Source organism: Indicator indicator, chromosome 4 (genome assembly GCF_027791375.1).
Source record: "Indicator indicator isolate 239-I01 chromosome 4, UM_Iind_1.1, whole genome shotgun sequence".
Lineage (NCBI taxonomy): Eukaryota > Metazoa > Chordata > Aves > Piciformes > Indicatoridae > Indicator > Indicator indicator.
Genome location: NC_072013.1, coordinates 21,105,312 through 21,123,968, shown reverse-complemented (window position 1 = coordinate 21,123,968; position 18,657 = coordinate 21,105,312).

Below are 18,657 nucleotides of genomic sequence, written 5' to 3'. Positions count from 1 at the left end.
TACCTAATATAGAGTGTCCCAATATCCCCACCTGGATGGGTGAGGTAGAGATAGGTGAACAGTGCAGTGCTGGGAAAAGACATGGCTGGACCAACAAGGGCAATAAAAGAAACCTCCCAAGGCATTCCCCAGAGATCACCTAACATCTGTACTTCAGGATAAGCATCTGCCCAAACAGTACTGAGGTAACATTCAAAATATACACAGTCTCCATCCTAAAACCTTTTCATATAACAATTAATATCAATTTTAAACTTAGTATCTTGCATCCAATTTCTATGTTTGATTAATTACTCTCTTTATTACCAGATCAAGATCCCCCATAAATTAGCTGCACATTCTCTATTGATACTTCCTTTTTCTTCTATTTCTTTTCTTTTGCAATGTGATTCTCTGCTGTACAGCAATTATATTTACCTGGGACTATAGAAAGAGTTACGTAAATCAATTTTAAGCAAGCCATATATTGTATGCATATATAGTTTCATTTCCAATAAATAACCTGGAATAGCTAGTCAACTTTATATGCAATCTTAATTTGAGTTTCTTATGCATAACAGAGGCAAGGAAAAATAGGACAGACTTGAGTAGGGAAGAAAGATTATATGGCTACAAGCACAGTGCAGTATAAACTCATTTACAAGGGCATCTGCATCTGTATGTCCAGTCAAGTGGCACAGTGAATTGCGAGGGGATTATTGATTTCAAAATGACTTAACTGCAGTCATGCAGTACTGAGAATTCCTTATTGCTTTTCTTAGCTTCATGTACCAAGTTGATCATATTTTGTGTATGTCTCAGTAGTCACACACGTAAGTCCCCAAAATAAGGTGATTAAAAGAGCAACAACCACCAAAAAAAAAAAAAAAAAACAACCCTGAAAAACAGTCCCTCACCACATCAGGTTTGCTCTTTATTTTCAAAAGCCACTAAAGTATGCATTTTTTTAATATCTCTCTGAAGTCACTCAGACAAATTTAGATCATATTTAAAGTTTGCATTTTTTAACTTTCACATTCAGCATGAGTACAAATTTCTGAATTTTTTCTTAATATGGACCTAAGAGCATTTTGAAATGGATCTTTCAAGCCTTTAAAACATCCACATGCACACATGCCTGCGAAGTTTGTAAAACTGAGTCTCGAAAAAAGGAGTAAGAAATAAGCATCATCTCCCCTAACATATGAATTAAATTTTTTTACACTGAAAGTAATTAAAATACCATGACAAATTAAGAGCTGATAAAAGGCCACAGCTAAAGATTTATGATTGTTTCTCTTTTTTAAAGCATCTTTAAGCTTTACCAAATGTACAGTGCTCCATGTACTTCATCTCTAACATCTGAATCCAGTTAATAAGGGTTTTCAACTAACAGGGTGTTCCTTTGCATCAAAAAGTGTAGCAAGATCTGTGTTATGCATGTCATTTTATGACAGTCAGTTAGCTCTCTTGCTGAAGTGCATTAGAAACAGTTTTAAAGAGCTTGCACCTTTCGTCAGAGTGGTTTTAAAAAAAAAAACACAACAATGTTTAACAGCCCTGGTATGTATTACCGGTACACTATCCACCTTTTGCAAAGGTCAAGGAAGTGTCATTTTGTGACTGCACTAATTTATTCAGAAAGCACAGCTTAACTCTTCCTGTGACTTGTTAAAATCATGACAACACCATATCGGATGGGGGGGCAGGATTCAGAAGTGTAGACAACACACATTTAGTGAGTAGCTTTTTACTTGTGTCTTACATCAATCATTCCTGACATTTCCAAAGAGAAATCCTATCTGGATCCTAAAAATCTATTTCCTTTTCTCATGACAGGTGTGATTAAGGCAGGGCAGCTTGTATCAGGCAGCTCTCTAATGACAAAGGCAGTCTTTTCTGCTTAAAGTTGTAGTTATCAGAAATAGTCCAATGTGAAATACATTCCCTTTATTTGTTCTGTGCAGACTACTCATAGAGGCCCACTGCAGCCAGTAAGAAATGAAACCTTCAGGTTTCCAAAAGATAAATCTTGTTACCTCTCAGCACAGCACCTGGTATTTCTAAAGAATCAAGAAGGAAACATAAGTGCAAACTTGTCATCTGGAGCTACCCTTGCATGACTTCGTGGAATGTGAATGGGATGTGAGAGTAGTTCAGTAGTGTCCAGTGTTATATTACTGTTCTGCTCAGGGCAGCGTACACCCAAATCTCATTAAACATTGTTGTTTGAAATTACTTAGACATTGAATGGCATTGGGTCTGTATTACCGTCACTTGCAGTAGATCCAGAGGCTGATTTTCTGGGTTGTATCAATGCATAGATTCACTACCTTCCTCTGCATATCTAAGAAATATGCATGGTTGTTAAAATTATAAATGCTCCAACAGTGGATTATCTACTGTTCAGACCTACCCATAGCTGATGGCAAAAATCCTGCTTATTATTGAGTTAATAATTACCAATCTTTTGGGGAAAGAAAATGATCTATGTTTATATTTCTGGCATAATACAATGCAGACCTCTTTGTCACATGATTCAGCACACAATAACTAGGCTTCAGGAAACAAGAACAAATACAATTCTGCATTAGAAGTCAAAAAAAGCTTCATCCTTTCCTCTTCAACTCTCACTAGGCTGCTAAAGCTTATCCTCGAGTTATCCACTGGTTAGTGAACATTTTCCAGCACTTCAGAGTTAGAAGTTTCTTTTCCTCTTTATGAAGGGCATTGTAATTCTGTTGGGCCTCAGATGGGTTTTCAGGGTCAGCTTGAGGTCAAGTGTGTGAATCTCAACACAAGATCAGAACACATCTGGAGGGCTGTGCATTACTGTCCTACCCTATTACAAAGCAGCAATAACAACAACTGCTTAGGAGTTCCTAGGGCTGAGCTTGACAGTGAAAACAGATGGATCACACTTCAGGATTTAATTTTCAGATGTGATTCCCCCATGCAGACGAATGGCTGGCACAATTTATGATGTTAAAACATGTTAATTTTGAAAAGTCAAATTCTGTTCTAAGTTGTACAAAACATCATAAGAAGTTGAGATAGCCACTTGTGTGTGACATACTGTACTGTGGATCATGAGCTCTATGTGGTACAATACTTCCACTGGAACAAACTCACAGAGCCCTGCTCGCTGTAACAATTTGGATAGCTCCTGACTTGACTGCTCACCTTTCACCCATGTAATAGGTTTGCCCCTCTTAGCCATTAGAGCAAGCAGCAAACCAAAGCTCATCAGCTTTGCAGCATATTCATAGGTAACTACCAACTCTGACACATTTTTAAATAATGACAGTTGAAAACAGAGAAAAAGCAAATAACCATACAAAGATTATTATATTTTAAGTGACTAGTTTACATACTTCCCCCCTTACATGTGGGTCAGAAGGTTATATATAGTTTATTGAATAAGTTCCTTGTATTTTAAATACTATTCATAACAAAATTCAATCTGCCAGTCAACCATGTACCACAGTGTAGGTGAATTTAATGCCTAGGGCTTCCATGGGTTTTGTTGCCTTTTTTGATTGTTTGTTTGATTTGGTTTTGAGGATTCTTTTTTATTGTTTTTTTCTTTTTTTTTTTTTATTTGTGTGTGTGTTAGATCTGTGTACATTCTCTCAATATAAATATGTAATAGAGAAACTCTTTGCTTAAGTACATTCACCCCTCACACTCATACCTAGATGCACACAAATGCACATCACTGTGTGCATCGTTATCATACCATCCGGGAGAAAAAGATAATGAATCCCTGTGTATCTGCCTGAAGAAAAGGGACTTTCATAAAACCCAGAAATTAATACTGATGAGTTTTCTGCACTGTATTTTAAACTAGATGCCCAAATATTTTCTGAAGTTTTCAAGTTCTGAAGTTGTTCTCAATTAGACAATTGAGACAATTTAGATCAAGTTTTATTCACTTAAATCCGCTCTCATGAAACTTATGAAAAAGCAAGTATCAGACCAAATTCCATATTGAATTATATATCTTTGGATGTTGAAGTGATATTACTACTCCTTTTTTTGTGTGTAATCCTCACAAGGTCTTGGAAGCTAATGTGTGTGCCTTGCACTTCTGTAAAATACATTCAGCTGTCACGTACGCCTCTGTAATGACTGTTGGGAGATGAAAGCACAGATGAGACATAAGCAGAGTATGGATCTATAATCTCTTTCCTTTTCTGCTTCAGCTTTGCAATAATTCAGCTATCCATGACTCCATCCTGTTTTTACAGTGGCCCATGTGGAAACACAAACTATTAAAGCATTCACATCCGTATCTGCAGTTGCTTACCGTTCAAGCCAAAGAATGTAAAAATGCAAAATTAATCAAAAAGTATCCAAGAAACAAGCTTTTGTGTCAGGCTAAAGAAAAGGATTATAATTTTGTTAACAGCAAGGTCTGTCAGTTGTCACTTAAAAAAAAAAAATCAAAGAATGACCATCTGGGATACACACTTTTTAACAGTAATCAGTGCATGAAGAGTCTGTATGATCCTGGCACACTTAAGTTTGTCTAAGCACTATCACGTTTGTATTGGATTTAAAGTGAAACAAGTCTTCTAAGTATTACCCATTATTCTTTATTTCCTGATGTACCTAGTATTTCTTCAATTAGCCACATGTGTCAAAGCTAGACTTAATGATAGTTCATCTTCAGGCAATGCCTGTTAATTTTATCTGTCTGCTTCTGGATCAAGATAGAGAGCAGGGAAATCCCCATTAGATAATATATCCTTCAAGCTCAAAAGCTGAAGAACAGACTACAAGAGAGAAATAGGCTCAGCTGAGCCACTTCTGGGGGAGATAGTAGTCTCTGCTAATCAAGTAATATCACGTTGTCGTCTTCTCCAGCCTGCATGAATTAGAAAGAAACAAAGAAAGAATGGAGTCCTGCTTACTCCAATAAAGAGCCAGCAAGTAGAAGCTTTCAGACAATTTCTGTATTTTTCATTTCCCTCTCAATTTTCCTATAGGAGCAAGAGGAGTTTGAAGAAATAGGTAACATTTAAGAGATGTTATATAAAAGAAAGGAGCTCTTCCTTTATTTTCAGAAGACCTCTGATATGGTGGTTACATGAACAAATGAGAAAACCAATGTGTTCATAGAACTCCCCACCTGCCACAAGGATTTTTCCCCAACCTGGAATTACAAGCAGTAAGTATAACTGCTTTAACAGAGCACAGTCATTCCCAGTTATCACTTGCAAGTCATTGGTTTTAACATAGAACAGCTAAAGTCAAAGGCACAAAAGCCTGAACAATTAAATATCGCATCTATCATCTCTGCTCATGGTAAGAGTTTGTCCTCTGCTATCTGAAAGTACAGTGAAATATGAACATATTTTGTGAATTAGGCAAATATTTCACATAAAGTCCAAAACTGCAATAGTTATGAAAAGTCCTATGTATCTGAACACTTGTTGAATGAAAGAAACAAAACAAAACCAACGAACAAACAAAACCAAATCAAAACACAAAACACCTCACCAAACAGAAAAAGAGGAATTCAGGGTCCACATGACATTTATTAGAATTTAAAATCCACATAGTGCCCTCTAAGTTTTGCTTTCTTTCAAATGACATTTATTCTGATCAACAACAGTATCTCACCACGAACGCACTAGACATATGGCAGCAAGGCAGAAGAAAAATGTTCTGCCCCTACCAACAATACACAAGCCAGACATAGGCAGGCAAGACTTTCTGAAAATAACAAGCAGTTCCAGCTATCTGACTTGTGACACTTAAAAAGAATAATTTTTTTAGCAAAAGTGCTCAAAGTCTTAAGTTGCCTCCTTCACCCTGTCCATTTCAGAACTAAAGTGCCCCTAACTTATTATCTATATTAAAAGTTGTACTCAAAATCACTTTCATCCCAGCTAATAAGGACAGACTCAAGATATTTCTGACATATATAAAGTGGGCTTAGATCGACCCCCCCAATAATGTAAATATTCAAGAGTATTAAAAATGCATATGGCTGCATTTAACAAAGGTTACAAATAACCTTTTTTCCTGAAACAAGATACCTGTGCAGCATTTCCAATATATGTAATACTCTAGAATGACTGCAGGCATTAAGTATCTTCAGCTAAATTTCTCAGCCAATAAAAGATGACTCAAAGTGAGAATTAATAAATACACTCCAAAGCAGACTCCCTCTTGCCTGTGAGCCCACTCAACAATTTTTCTTCCAACTGAGTAATTCCCATAAAGAGCATTGTGACTTGCACTAATTAGTTAAATTGTCTCTTCCTCCTCCCCCTGTGTTGAAGTAGTTGCTATATTGTAAAGTAATTGGTTCAAGGGTTAATCTCTGGCTTCCTCTCTGTCTCAGAGGCAAGTGTACACAAATATGTCCACTCTTTAGAATGTTATCACAGTGCCCTCTCTTGTCAAAAGTAGATCAAGAGGGACTAACAACAGATAAGGGTGTGGGATTTATTTTTACTTTGAGAGATGAAGGAGGAGGGAGATGTTTTGTATTGGTTGGCTGGTTTTTGAGTGTTTTTTACATGGCAGATTCAAATGTATCTTTCTCTCTGAAGACTCACTTCGTAGAAACACCTTAATGAGTTGCTCAAATGTGTTGCTAAGCTGCATACGAAGAGCAGACATTCAAGAAACTGACACCAATATCACATATGTTTCACAGCATCACATTTCATCCTTAACCCTGAAATTAAATTATTTCCTTTAAACTAGAAAAATAATTGCCTATGATACAAATCTACTTAATTTGTCCACAGTTGTTTAGGAAATTATAAACTTTTGGGGATGCAAATAATTGTAAATAATGGCAATCATTCAGAAACTTGTAAATAATGGTAATCATTCAGAGACTTGTGAATGGGAAATTTCCATGTCAGTAGTATATATCAGACAAATTTATCAGGAAATAAAGATAACTACAAATGTCCATTTTATTTTAGTACATAGAAACAGCAACCAATAAGGAGACTGTTTTTTATTTGTGAATTCTGCAAGGTAAACTTGCCACAATGATGGCATGTAAATTGAGAAAGAAGATAGATAACATGGAGTGACACACCTGAAGGAAACAGCTCCCTTTATGGAGAAATGAGGATTTAAGGTATAGTCTTTTCCCTGAGTTTCTATTGGAATACTGAGAGGTGGACATGATTGAAATTTGCATTTAAATGGAAATGGTTAAAGGTAAAGGCACAATGTTTAGAAAAATGAGAGTATCCATTTTTCTAAGAGGGAGGCATACTGTTATTGTATACCATTAAGGTGTCACAGAGCCTAAAAATGTTTAGAAATATTAGACACTGCTACAGAACAAAGAACAGCAAAATGCCATTTGGAAATGACTATACACTGTGAATGAATCTGACCGAATACTACATCATATGCAATTGTCTTTAATGTTTTCTGCTGCCATTACCTAATGTAAGTCCTGTTCACTAAACAGTAGAAGATCTATTAGATAGTTTTCTGCTACTTTTCAACTGCAATATAATCCAGAAACCATTCATCATTCTATCCTGGTGATTTCTGCAGGTCTTTCTCCATAAGACACAACCAGACCCTAAAATGTTTGCCTGATACACTTTCTGAGAACACACTGTGAATTTTAACTGTGTCACGTGAAAACCTTGATGTGCTTCTGTGATACCAATGAGGAAACACATATATTACTGAAGATAATGAAATGTAGGATGCATTGAGTCATGGAATTGTTCAAATCTCATCTTGATTGGAAAATGCCTTCGCAAATATTTGTGTGTGAATCAGAGACACTAGAAAGATTTACCAAGAGGAATGGTACAACACAGAGTTCTACTCTGCCTTTCTTTGCCAAACAAGAAGATAGCAAATAATCTTTCATATGTGTGGAATCTATATTGATATACATGGGCACAAATATATGAATATTCTGTATTTGTACAAGTAAACAGTATAAATGTGTGTGTACCCAGATATTTACTCACTAAATCATCCTATTTTAGAAGTTTTGGATCTGTTCACACCTTTTTAAATCAAGTAAATAATGATGAGACTTGAAAAGATTTTACCTTTTTTCTTGACATTTTTCTATTATTATGATGTTCTGCATTTCTCTACACTCACCTTCTCTAGCCTCTTTCTCTCATTTTTTCAGTGATGTTAACCCTCTACTTTAAAATAGCATTGGGTGTAGCTAAAATCAGAAGGTACTGAAATCTCAGTTAGCAGGATCATTTTCTGAGCAGAAAAGACCATAACTGTCTGTAGTAAAGCTCCAAACAGATATTTGTCTTAGCTATCACATCCCAGTTCAGATTCATATTTAACCCAAACCTATTAAGAGATTTTAACAGTTTGTCTTAGCCTCCCTGGATCCATAAAGGTGAATTCCATTTCATCCACCTATATTTTGTTTGTACTGATATGGACTTCCTTGCTTTTCCAAGGCAGTGGCATTTTGGGCTTTTGAACAATTCTTCAGCTGAGGGAACTAAACTCCAGTGATTGAGTGAGGTTAGCTCATGGAGGACAGTGTTTTGCCAACCACCAGCCCCTCCCAGAATCCCCTGGTGAGATTAAAACCACAAAAAGCTACCCATCTTCAGTGTTCATGATAAAAGTGTAGGCAAAGGAAGGACATTTTGTCATCCTCCTGTTGAGCCAGGATCATTCTGAAGAATCATTTGCATATCCTGGTCCATGAAACCAGGTTTATGGCTGTTACCTGATAGGGTATCAGAATATATTGATAAATATGCTCCCGGTTATACCTGTGAGGTTCCCTGATTACAGGAATAAACCACTTGGCAGTGAAGACAAACTTCAGCTATTTGCACATTCAGCAGCAATGGTGGTGGTAGCTGACCATTTTTTCACTGTTGATACCAGAGGAGGTTGATATTACACCTGCAACAAGAACTGAGGTATGTATTTCAAGATTTTGTCATCCAGTTCCCAGAAAACTGGATATGAATACACACATTGAATGTTATTGGAAGTCATATCAGCCCCTTTACAATTAGTTGTTTTGGTCCTTGCATAAATAATATCCCTAGAACAGACCCAGAGAATAAACCATGTAGAGCTGCAGGTTCTTAATAGGTCATTATTGCTAATTTTAAAAAACGGGTGAAATAAAGGGAATCTTCACGTGAACTTCAAGTGACAGATGGGCTTCTCCATAACAGTCTACTTTTTTTATTTAAATGTCATGTATACCCCACATTAAAAGCAACATAGATCAAATATATACATCTCCACCACTAAAGATTCCTTTTTTGTACACCTGTGACTGTTTCCACTTCCCAAGACTTCAACAGTCTACACTGCCGGGGACCAAAACTAAAACTGAAATATAGATAAGATAGAAAGCTTTAATTTGACTTCTCCCTCAGCCACAGGATTTTTCCATATGCATCTGATATAATTTTATTTTTTATGCCTGGTGTGGTGTAAAATTATCTCATCTTTAGATAAAATATTTTAGGGATTTGGGGATTTTGTGTGCCTCAGGACAAAGGACAGTGTTCATGAGAAGATCACTGTCCTCTTTTTGAGGCAAAATTCAACCCTTATTGAAATTTCAGTGTAAAAGAAAAGTATACCTTTTCATTACTATATTATCTGTCATAGACTGTAGTCACTTTTATGACAGGAGTGCTTGAACATCAACAGCTGAGTGTCAAAAAGAACTGGTAGCAGAAAATTACTTGAGTATTTTCTCAATAAGTCCAGTGGTCATTTTTTTCAACCTTTTCATTTTCTCATCAAAGTGGACCTCTTTTTCTGACATACCACAGACTTATTTGTGAAACTCATTCCAGGAAAATATAACTTGTCTGTCTGATAACATTTCTTCTTTCAATATACATTTGTGAATCAATAAAAAAATAAAACCATGAAGTACTGAAGAGAGAGGGCAGTGGTATGATCCCCCACTGAGGACTAAGAATGAAACATTTTCCACTGAATCAACAAATAGGTTGAAAATAAACTCGTGAAAGCAACTTCAGTGAAAATAAATGTCTGCAAATTCTTTCAGCTAAGCAAAATACACATGAGAGCACCATTCTGTAAATATGGTAAAATCAGCTTTGAAGGAGTTGTTCTGATTTAAAACACCTGATGATATCAATACCTGAGCTCTGCATAATTTAGTCTATGTCCCAGACAACGTTTTCAGAAATTATTTGTATGACATATCTCCATATTCTCTCTTTATTTCTTGTCTTAAAAATCTAGACAACTCTGCTGCAGGTAGGATAGATCTGTTCTTCATGTGCTGCATTCTGATAAATAATAATTCAAAGTATGTTGCTATGACAAACACCATGGTTTTGAAGGGCAAGGGCAGAGGGATTTAGTAACTCTGTCTCAATTAAGGTCATACATGCATGCAATGCTGCATTTGATCAAAATCCATCTGTAGAGCAGTGGGAAGAACAATACTGAAACATTTAAGCTGGACTTGCTTGATCTTTTCAGCTCTCAAAGCCACTCTTTCTGAGTTTTCTGCATTTTTGTATTAGGCATAGTATCAGATGAACATCTAAACCCAGTGTCAATCCCTCTTTATTTCATATAATTCAAATAGCAGTATTTTAATCATAAAACTTTTGGTGAAAGGATAGTTATTAGTTTTTAATTACTATTATTTATACAGCACCTAGCATAAAAAATGTTTTGAGATCAAGTGATGCACCAAAATCATAAGAATTAATATGACCAGTACATGATTTCCACTACTCAGGAAAGAAATTGAGGGGGATGATGCTTCAAGCTGCCTAATACCACAGCTTTAAGTTATAGAAAAGATGGGAACAACAGAATATTATAATTTCCCTGCTTATAGCCACTATTATTCCTGCAAATATGCAGATGTTATCACTTCTTGATGATGTTTGGCACTGAATACTCCAATATTAGTACCTGGATAGCAAACAGCTCATCTGTTTATAGTCCTTCCACATATAGAATTTACTGTTATTCACTAAAGCAGCCAAAGAATGGAATAAAAGTAAGAAATACTTTTCTGTCATACTCAGCATTCTGTGATTCAACAGATACCAGTTCCAACACACTGACTAAGCACTTCTGCTCAGCCTTTGTCCACACATCCCTCTTTTATCTAGGAGAATCACAGAATCACAGAAAAGTAGGGTTTGAAGGGACTTAAAAAGATCATCTAGCCCAACCACCCTGCTAGAGCAGGATAATCTACAATAAATCACACAGGAACACATCCAAGCAAGATTAGAATGCTTCCAGAGACAGACTCCACAACCACTCTGAACAACCTATCCCAGTGCTCTGCCATCCTCAAAGTGAAGAATTTTTTCATTATGTGGAACCTCCTGTGTTCCAGTTTGTGTCCATTGTCTGTTGCCCTGTCATTGGTCACCACTGAGACAAGTCTGGCTCTATGCCCCTGATAATCACCCTTTAGATATTTAGAAGCATTAATGAGATCCCCTCTTGGTCTCCTTTTTTCCAGGCTTAGAAACCCCAGCTGTTTCATCCTTTCCTCCTGAGGGAAATGTTCCAGTCACCTAACAATCTTAGTGGCTGTCTGCTGAACTCTGTTCAGTATTTCCTTGTCCTTCTTCAACTGGGGAGCCCTGAACAGAACATTCTATGTAAGGCCTTGCCAGGGCAAAGAACATGGAGAGAATGAGGAATAGGATGAAAAGGTGTGATTGGGGGAGTCATGCCAAAGCAGTGGAAGAAGTGAAATGTGTTTCATGCTTATCACTACACTCTTCAAAGACATGTAAACTACATATTTGCATGCCTAAATGTTTAACTTGTGTGTTGATTTTTTCAAGTGTTTATGCACAAAACCATCCCAAAACTGTTAAAAAAAATGTTAAGAATTAATTGTATTTTTCACTAGTTCCAGATTTTTTTTGAAAATTGAGCATTCTGACTTGAGACCACCATACTTCAAGGTATCATTTCACTTCTTCACTGAACAATCTTAAGAGCCTTTGTTTCCTATTTATGTGCTAATGTGCTCCCTTAACAGTCAAAAAGAGTAATTGCTGCTTATTTCTACTCACTGAAAACTTAATCTGTTAATAGCTCTAAAAAGAAGGTAAAACAAACAAACAAAAAGAAAAGAAAATGAGAGAAAGACAGGATAACATATAAATAGATAAAGTTGTGGGGGAAGTTTATGAAGGGAAGAGGAAAAAAAAAAAAAAAAGAACAAAACCCCCAAATAAGAGAATATTCTTTCTCCTGCTGTTTCAGTGATAGCTATTAATGCATTTTAAAGTCTTCCGGATTGGTCTTAAGAAATCAGTTATCTTGGTCCTTGTTTCAGTAGAAAGACTCATGGGAGCTATTAGCAGTAATCTAAGTTAATAAACTGCAAACTAACTTTTTTTTTTTTTTTAAGGAGGAAAAACCCTACAACCTTTGACAAAATAATTGCACCAGTTATAAAACAGCCAAATGCCAGTTAAGAGTCACATCAAGCCACTGAGGTGGAAAGAAGATATCCATAACCAGGCCACTTCTAATGAAACTGTTTGTTTTATCTGATCTAAATAATTCTTGTAAAAAAAAAATTTAAAAAATCCTTTGCAAGCCGTAAAATGTTTGAACAACGTCTGATGGTGCTTAACCACTGGCTAAAGTCTACAGTTAAAATAAAGATAGGATTTAGGGCCTGATTCACAAAACACTTATCTCCAACTTATATAGCTCTTTATGTTAGAGAAACAGGGCATTTGCATGCAAAAAGTAGCTAGCACTCTGAAACTCACTATTTCTTGTTCACAGAATAAAACCCATCATGTGTAACTCCTCAGATATCAGCTACGGTCTCTGCCTCCATATGTGAGGGAAAGGATACACTATATATCCAAACGAGGTTGTTTTGTGCTCCAGAGAGGCAGCTCCCCATTGTGAAATATGCCATTTTCTTCCTTTCCAGGCAGCACCAATATTTACAGAAACACAAGAGACTATAGTTGTTGCATCTCAAGGTGAGAATACGATTGATTCTTTTGGTGATCCAAAGAACAAGCAGGAGAACTGTGTCTTGCAAGTAATCTTTAACTTCTTTGTATGAGTGGATCATGGAATTATATTTTTCTCACCCAGATAATTCCAGTGGAATTAGCAATTTTGAGTTTGGTCCCTGAGAGTAAAAGTAAATTTGGATAAAACCTTCCCCTTAAGTAAACTATTTTTTTGAGTGCTTTATCTGGATGTTCCTAATAGTCTTCAGAACTTTAGCTGAATAATAGAGAAGATACCTTCCAAAAAGTGACTGAAAGGCTCAATTCAGCTTCCTCCACCCATCTTCAAAGGCAAGAGCATTCTCATTTTGCATTTTAAGAAAACTCTGGGTGGAGCTTGCTTATTTGGTCATCTTCCACCAAGTTGTCAGGGTAGAATCTATATAGACAATAACGGTCAATACTCCTTTGGTGCTGGTCCAGCAGCACACAAGAAAAAAACAAAGATTGCAAACATCTTATCTGGAAATTCCCCTGGCATTAATTCAAAGAGGAACTTCAGGTGGAAAGGTGGTAGAAAGAACAAGTGTCTATTCTTCACTGAAGATACATTATTACCAGTATAAGCTAAAAGATCCATTTACCTGTAGACAGTTCAAGGGAAACTCTTTTACTTTCCCATTTACTCTTCTTTCTGCACCTACACATAGCCTGTACAGCCAGGCTAAATTTTCCTCCCATACTGCATATATTTGACTTCTGTTCATTGGACAGCTGCTCACCAGTGCTCATCCAAGAGCGTTACACAGCTTTATCAAAGAGAGAAAATGATGGAAACAGTTTCTGGCTGGTCACACAAGGGTGGGCTGCACCCATTCTGATATTCCCACAATGTACAACAGCAATGAAGTTACAAATCCTTACACATTGTTTTGTTGATTAACTTTGTGTTTGTCTCATATCCAGAGCAACAGGCCCTAGTTAAAAGCTGAACTGCAGAGACCTTATGCCTTAAACAAGAGCTCTATAAGTAACAAACAAAAACATGTTGAGACCCAGGTGTATGGAAGACCCTACTAATGTACTTGTTTTCCCTTAAAAAAAAAGTGTGAAAAATTCTTTACCACAGTATATGAAAGTAAATGTATTAGAAAGATGGAGGAAATATTATTTTTACTCTGTTCAAACACTATGTGTTTAACACTGTATGTTGAACAAATCATATTGCAGCCCAGCTTAGCCTTGATGAAACACTCTTTAAGACCATGATACTGCAACGGGAAATGGTCTTTGTTTATTTGAGTTTTGGCCTTTGGCCAATATTTGTTTTATTAGGCAGCTACAGTAACAAATGCTTCACACCAAGGTTCTGCTCATAGAAAGTATGTATTTATTCCCCAAATCAGGTAACTGTGCTACAGACATGCAATAGCCAACTCTGTCGCTTACAGGCCCACTGAGAAAATCCAAGCAGAACACCATTGTCAGGGATATTTAATATCCAGAACACCAAATAAAATTAGCTGGCCAACTCATAATCAAGGGTAACATTTGAAATCCACCCATAGTGGTAAAATTCCTGCTGACTTCAATGGAGTCATGACTTCACTCCAGGCACGTATGCTGTGAAGGACCTGTGGTGGCTTGTGTGGGTTTAGGGAAAGCTAGTAGCATCTGCTGAAACAGGGCCTTCCAGTTCTCTGCAGCTGCCTTTCATTCAGCTTGCAGACATAAGGCTCAATAGAAAACCCATTAAAATCAATGGGATCGTTCAACTAGCTGCTGCTGCCCTTGGATTAGGACTACAGAGAGAAGGCAGGCCATCATCCTTCCTTACTAAAGTATTTAAAAGTTGTCCTTTAGTAACACTAATTTAATACACACTGAATACTGATAAAGCACTGCTTACACATATTTCCATCTGCTTCATGCCCTGTGGATGCACCTCTCAGATTTTGTATGGCTCTTCCTGGGGACTGAATGTTCTGCACTTCTTGTTGACTTGGGCCATTAATGTTAAATTATCTGTAAGGGCCCGTTTGTTTTTAAAACTCCCCAGTCTGCAAGTGAGCATGTGAATTTTAAACTCTGGTTTGAGAAGTCCGAAGTTTTCTGTGGGGATTATTGCATTTATGCATCGCAGCCAATCTGAGGGTTTCTAAAGCCTTCAAACAACTGACACCATATGTCTGGGTACAATGGAATCTACGGAATTATCAGCAACAGCAAAAATGTCTCATTACACACTGAGAGCTACAAACAGATAACAAGTATATTGAGTAGCATATATGCTTGCAGAGAAATTAATTGGCTCAGATGCATAGAAAGGGATTTCCGATTTGCTATAAAAATATTTCAGTGAAGAAAAGCACTATATCAGGCTGTGATTTGCAACATAATAAATAATCCTCCTAAAATTCACTTAACTTTCACTCTGTCTAATGTGAAGCTATACAGATTGTAGAGAATATGCTTTGTGTGACACAACATATAGAAAACAGCCCATGAGAAAAAAATAAAATCATTTTTCAAGTCAGTTAAAAATATTCCTAGAATTCTGGCAAAAATCTTTAGAATTATTTGTATTTACTCTGATTATGTATTTGTTTGTTTGTCACATGCTGGTAGAATTTTAGCAAACATTCACCTCAGATACTTAAAAATGCCTACAAGAGTGTAACTGTGTTTTCAGGAGGGGTGGAGAATAAAAAGTGACAATTAACTTCTAGAATTCTGGTTTAAATAAATAAATAGATAGATATAATTTTTAAAAATCAAAACCAAAAACAGGATAGACAGGATAGAAAAGTGTTAACATGAGTTATTCACTTATTATCATACAATCTGGACTAAATCATAGGAAGAGAAATTTTTAAGAGCAAGTTAAAAATAGTGAGATATAAAAGGAAATCATAATGGATAGCAATAAATTGTAATTAAGAGTGTTGCAATATCATCTTTTATCCACAGTTGTACGGTACCTTAAAGAAACAGGTTATGAATTCTGAACCCCTGAATATTTTATTCACACAAGTGAATGAATAACTCATCCATGACAAATGTGAGCATTCCTCTGAGTAAGTGCTCCCTAACATGAAATACAGGGTCCTCAATTGGTATAAAAGATGAACCCTCCAGTATTTCTATGATTATACATATTACTAACCCTTACAAGGGAAATAAGGAGCAAAAAGGATAAATATCTTGTAGATCACACTGCATTCTTTTTAAGAGTGAGCATTAATTTGAACTGCTTTATAAGTTAAATTAAGTGTTTCTTGAAAGCATGTCAAATTCTGTAAATGGTACATCTTTCATGAAAGTTCATCATATTTATTTTTAATTCTTTTTGGTTCTATTTTGATTGATCAAAAGGGTACACTTTTGCTATTAAAAATCTGAAGTGACTTTCCAGAAAGTTCTGGGCTAAATAGTCAGCGACCAAGGCATTAATAATATATTGAACAACACTATCCAGTAAACTGTTCTTTGTGTTTGAAACTTTGATATTAAATAATGATTAGCATTAATTAATTAGAATTATTTTGTTGTATTTGTGATATAAATTGGGGTCCAAACTGGTCCATTCACAATGGTGAAATGAGCCACTAAAAAAAGAGTATTTGTTTTTCTTTTTGCTTCTTTTTCTATGAAAGTCTTGATTTAAACACTTAAAGCCAAGCAGAATAAAAGTGAAACATGAACATACACAATTCTTGAACCAATGCTCAGAAGTAAAAGACCTGGTCTATGTACCCAAAAGATTTACAGATGTAGTTTGCAACATGATGAATTCAGGGTAGTAAGGATAATTACCAGTTGCAGGTATTTACTGTTACATAAACCCCCCCAAAAAACAAAGCCAAAAAACCCCCAAACAATTTTAAAGTGCATTTTCTATATATTTCACCAGTATTTTCTTACCTATTAGGTCTTTACTGATGTGTTTGACCATGAATTTAAATATTGAAGTGAAGGTTTTCTTTTACCTAATTGCTGTTTGCAAACATACTACTACTTAAAAAAAAAAAATCAAAACCACACAAACAAAAACCCCAAAACAGCAACAAAAAAAGAAAAAAAATCAGTTCACCCATAGACAAGTATGAGCAGCACCTTATTTGTGCTCCGTTGGTGGGACATACCTTGGTTTGCACAGAGCAGTAACAGTTTTCCTTGGATCTTGGGACCAAAGAGATACATAATCATAGAATCATAGAATCATAGAATCATAGAATCATAGAATCATAGAATCATAGAATCAGTCAGGGTTGGAAGGGACCACAAGGATCATCCAGTTCCAACCCCCTTGCCATGGGCAGGGACACCTCACACTAGATCAGGCTGGCCAGAGCCTCATCCAGCCTGACCTTAAACACCTCCAGGGATGGGGCCCCAACCACCTCCCTGGACAACCCATTCCAGGCTCTCACCACTCTCATGGTGAAGAACTTCTTCCTCACTTCCAGCCTGAATCTTCCCAATTCCAGCTTTATTCCATTCCCCCCAGTCCTATCACTATCTGATATCCTAAAAAGTCCCTCCCCAGCCACAATAAGGTCACCTTGGAGCCTTCTCTTCTCCAGACTGAACATAATCATGGTACCTCACGTGACAGCTAATAAGTGATAACAAAAAGTTCAGGTTTGGCTCTGAGTATGAGTACTTCCACACAAAAAGAGGTGTGCTTCATTGTGGGCTGGGGCAAATTTCCCATTTAAATTACCTTTAGGATAGGGTTGGGTTAGGTGCTAAGGGCATCCAATATAGGTTTTTGTTTCAACACAAAAGTTTTTGACAATACTTTTAGGAAATAATACTTTTAGGAAATTCTTATTCTGGAGAATGAGGCAGCTGTGCCTCTATCTCAGGCTGCATGCCTCACCTGCAGAGCTAAAATGCCAGCTTGTTCACTCTTCACACCTTGCAGCTAAAAGAGCAGTGATAACACACTGAGGCAGGCTCCTGCTTTTGATGTGCTACCACACAGGTCAGAGAGGCTCTTAGGTTTCCTCATTATGTCATAAGTTTGGCCTGGCATGCAGGAGCCAGATATTTATTTGAATAGGGATCCAGCTACTCCCTTCTCCTGCTACTGCCCTTCTGCAGATGCTTTCTTTCCCACAGTCCACTATTGGAGCCAAGGGCAGGAATTTAAGGATGTTCTCACTTCAGAATGAAGAAAGAAATCAACGACAGACATCATGAAACCCCCCCCAAACCTAAAATGAAATTATGTTGGAGAAGGAAATTATGAACTGACTTTTGACAAAACATCTATTTTTAAAACAATATTTACTCTTTGTGATACTTGAGCATCAGATCTGGACATTGAGTTTATTTAAGAACCAATAGGATGAGAGCTTTTACCCAATTTAGTTATCTCACACAACCACCTATATACTACCTTCCTCAGCACTACACCTGATAAATTTTTACTTCCCTTCCAGCCAGGGATCACTGCTGACCTGGGAGGGTTAACCAGATCATGCTGATCAGGGCTTGTCCCAGAGCATCCCTTAGCATTTGATTTTATCTTCTTGATCTCCCAGATCTTCCTCACTTCTAGCCTTCTTTTTGGGCAACCTACTTTCTGAAAACATTTCTTTTTTGGAACCTTTTGTTTTTGCACAAGGTCTTCTTTCTGGAACACAAATCCCCCTTTATCTACATAGTCTATACGTAGAAGCTCAACAGATAAGCAGCAACCTACCTGTTAGTT